We start from the raw sequence: 4511 nt of genomic DNA on the forward strand, positions 1-4511 counted from the left end.
GTCCTGTGGCTGCAAACAGCATGACTCACATTCAGAATCAAGTTAAATCAGAGAACAGACTCGGAATTGTAAATATACGGTTAATAGTTTTGTCTTAACATAATTACGGGAACATTTTCCTGTAAGTACGCACGTTGTACCTTTTGTTTTGCCATTTCCTGCTCATGCACTGCTTTTGTGATGAACCTTTTCGGGTAATTTTCCTAAGATAAGGCCATACAAAACACAAATCTGCATAAAAACAGCCCGCGTATTATTTCAAGAATTGAGGACATTCATAATTTTATCTCTTGGTGCTAATTACATCACAGATTAGAAATTTTGAATCTTTGATTTGTAGCCTTGAGGAAAGTAAGTCATGTTTACAAATTTGAATTATAGCTGCCCAAGGTCATAAAATAAACATGACTCATTTCTATTTATTAGGAGTATGCGCTTTAATTTTGATGGCGGAGGAGCTCTCTCCTGCACATGTTGAATTTTAAATTTTCTCATAATGTGCTCCTGACCAAGCAGTGAAGACTGCAAAATTAGTTACCTGAAGATACAGGAGGCAGCAATGCTGAACCGAGTAGTATAACATGCCTAGAGGGTTTATCATCTCCTCACTCCATTCAGGCTCCGCTGAACACACCAGCCTTTTACTTTATATTAGTGTCTATGTGTTGTCAATGTATAATATGAGCCTCAATGAGCCTTAGCTAATTTAAAAATCACTGCACCTGCTCCCCGCTTTCCTTATTATACACCTGAAAGACATTTGGATTTTGATGATGAATACAAATAGATCAAAGTAGTTAACGGGGACTTGAAATACAGTAACTTGGGTGAGAGACGCTCACAGATACTGTAGAATAAGTTCTCATGTTGTCACGCAGCCAGAAGTTGTGATCAGCAAGACTGGAAGCGAGAGACTCCACTTGGGAGATACCAGCCTAAAAATGTTGCCTCTCTCTCTCAACTGTTAACACTCTCACAGGGAATTAACTGCTTGTGTGCAAGTGTCATAAAGCTTAAAGGAAAAATCCCAAATCCAAAACAAGATCCTGAAAGAAAAAAAAAAAGTTTCTTTGAGTAAAAGCTATTAGCAGGTTACTTCAGTTTAGCGTGTTAAGAAAATCCTAAGCAGTGAATCCATTCAGGGGAAAATATAATACAAAACACATTCCACTTAGCGACAGAGGAGGCACCACGCTCCCAAATCGACGCTTCCCTTTGTTAGAAGCAGAAGCACAAACTTTTCCTCACCCTGAGGGACTAAACTGGTCTTATTTTAGTTTTTAACTATGAAGAAGTTTCACATTCCTGTCTTCCTCATGTCCCCCTCTTCCTTGTTCTTCTACCTTTGAAGCATCTCAGGAGCACCGCTGTCCTCCAACAACAGGGAATACGGCTACCTGTGTTTCCAAAGGAGGCTAGTTCTTCATACTGTTAATATATTTTGCATAAAGTTATTGACAGATGGAATATCTTACTTTAAAAGCCCCAGTTTACCATTTATAATCCGTATCAAACATTTAAGAAGTGGTTAATCCATGACCTTGTTGTAAGCAGGATTTTTAAGCAGCTATTATCAATATTTTTATGCCTCTGCAGAAGGAACAACCATGACTGGAGGCATTTTTTATTATTTTTTGTGTTCATCTATCTCGTTCTTGTGAACATTCGAGAACGCCTGAAGGAAACGTCCACTAATTTTGGAAAAATGTTCACTTGGACTCAACGATGAAATAATTCGATTTTGATGGTTAAAGGTCAAAGATCACTTTGACCTTGTGTCCATCTCATTTTTCTAATCGTGATATATCAGCAACGCCTGGAGGAAATTTTTGGGCTTAAGGACGAATTGATTTGATTTTGGTGGTCAGAGGTCACTGACCTCTCAGAATCAAGAATTCAGACGCTAATTGACGATGGCAAAGGCAAATTTCACACAAATGTCATAAGACAATAATAATGAAGTGATGGTATTCTGTATTCATGAGGTCAGCTTCACTGTGGCGTCACAGCGCTCGGCTAAGATCATTTTCTGGCCACGATTCAACAGCAGAGCCGAGCAGCAGAAGGACAGACGTATGTGAAGTGCAAAGGTTGGGGACGGCGAGCGATCGTGTGGCAGTAATTGTAGTTATACTAACAACAGCATTAAAGCATCTATGGAGCTGCTCACAGCGATGAGCCCACAGAGAATCATTACCACACTCGGCACTTTCACTAAGCTATGGAAAGCAATTTAGCATCTTCCAACCTTTCAGCTGATTGTATTGGCTTTTCAGTGGGTATCTGCTTTTGGTTTACTCTGATCAGCGCCGCTTCTCTCTCAAGAAGATATTGAACTCAGTGTGAACTACCTAACTGCATTTTTCCTTTGGAATATCCTTTGAAGTAAAGTTGAATTCATCATTAAGAAATGGGGAAAAAAATACAGCACACGTGTAAATCTACCTCGAGCAGGAACCTAAAAACTGAGTGACCGTGCAGGAAAAAAGAGGAGTGAGCAAAGCCTGAGCATACAGCAGTCGTCACCAGTCAGAGCTTTACGGGAAAGTGGCAAAGAGAAAGCCACTGTTGACAAAAAGCTCATATTACAGCTAGACTAGAGTTCACCAGAAGGCATGTAGGAAACTCTGAAGTTAACTAGAAGAAGGTTCTTTGGTCTGATGAAAGCAAAGTTAAGCGGACACCAAATATTACACATCACCACAAACAAACCATCCCCACTGTGAAGCATGGCGGCGGCAGCATCATGATGTGAGAAAGCTTCTCACCAGCAGGCCCTTAAAGGCTGGTAGAGGTAGTGTTCCTGCTCAGTGACTGTGCGGGCGGACCCAAACGAAAAGGGAGACGGAGAGAAGGGTTAAAGGAAACAGGATTTGTTAGGGAAGGTGGTGGAGTGATGGGCACCAGGAGGCAGAGTCCGGTGAAGGGGTGCCGGTCGTGGGGGGGTGCCGAGGTCCGGTGCTCGGGGTACGGTGCTCGTGCGTGGAGGATTTCCTGGTGTTGAGTGGGAGCCGTGGAGAGGGAAACCAGGGGCGGTGCGCAGAGGTCTGGTGCTCGGGGTACGGTGATCGTGGGTATCGGTTCTCGTGGAGGTTCTCCCGGTGAAGGTGCTCGTGACCGTGGGTTCCCGTAGTGAGCCGAGGAGGGACACTGGGGACAGGCAGAGAAAAACACGATGAGCTCGAGACTAGAGAGCATCAATATGAGCTAGGAATGCCCAGCGAAGTGTAGCAACTAGCGGCCTGACTGTACCACGGGGTAGGCATCACAATCCTCTCGTGTCCTGTGAGATGATTGCTTATGAGGTCATCTGCTGATGAGCAGATCAGCCACAGCTGCCAGCGTGAGCGTCCTTCCCCGATCGGCTCCGCCTACAGAGAAATAACACGCCCACCAAAACACAAAAGCAGGAAAAACCCCAAAACACAGTGAACACAGTCTAGGACCCTCACAGGTAGAGGATAACGCGTATGCAGAAAGTCACCGTGAAATCCAGGAGGACAAGCCGATGCTTTTCACATCTATTAATCAAACTTACAAAAATACCAAATTTCCATTGGAGCTCTGATTGTATCCACTGATGAAGGTGAGAAGCAGCTGAGAGCTTTGGGAAAACTCTAAGAAGTGGACCTTGAGGTGGAAGTTTTTTGTCAAACTCCTCTTTTCAAGGTAAAAAAAATAAAAAATAGGAGCCTTGTGCTAAAACACTTGTATGAATAACATGATTACATCCTTATCCTGCTGTGGTAATAACCATCATTAACTGTTTGCACAAGCCTCACAATACAAGTTCTATCAGCAAAACACCAATACTTGTACACATCCTTACATACATATATATTTATGTTGTGCACCCTCAGGCCTTTGGTAATGACGCCCCCTCATTTCTTTTACACATTTCGCATTCAAAGGATTCAGTAAATTCCCTCTGCAACAGTTCATAAAAATTGGCTCTGCTGCATGTGTTAGCTTTTACAACAAAAAAAACAGAAACAGCACACAAATACCAGCTTCCCTGTCATGTGGCAACTCACGCTTAACCGCCGCTGTTTGTAAAAGAGTCCATTGTGTGAGCATAACCTAACAACGCTCTGCATTTGGAGGATGGTGTGAAGTTCTGCTTTATTACCTCCCCCACTGTGGAGCCGGGGCTCTCTGAGGGCTCTTGAGTCAAACCCTGCACAGCCAGAGTTTAGCCACCTTTTCCAATAACGCTGAATGTTTTACTTGAAGAGGATCTTGTGCCGTGTTCTCTGCCGTGTGACTCTACAGTGCGTTCCCTCCGGGCGGCGCAGCCTCACGGGGCACCCCGCTGCGGGAAAGGATTAATATTAATTCTTTTCAAATTACTCAGAGATTCAGTTATGCGAGATAATGCAAATACTGAGTCTTTCAGGTCTGTTTTACTTCCGACACATTAAAACAAAAAAGTCCAAATCCTGAAGCTGCATTGTCTGACACAGCTAGTTTCTTTGTGCTTATGTGCAGCTTCAGTGGGTGAACTTTCTAAC

Source organism: Stegastes partitus, unplaced genomic scaffold (genome assembly GCF_000690725.1).
Source record: "Stegastes partitus isolate 25-593 unplaced genomic scaffold, Stegastes_partitus-1.0.2 Scaffold365, whole genome shotgun sequence".
Classification (NCBI taxonomy): Eukaryota; Metazoa; Chordata; class Actinopteri; family Pomacentridae; genus Stegastes; species Stegastes partitus.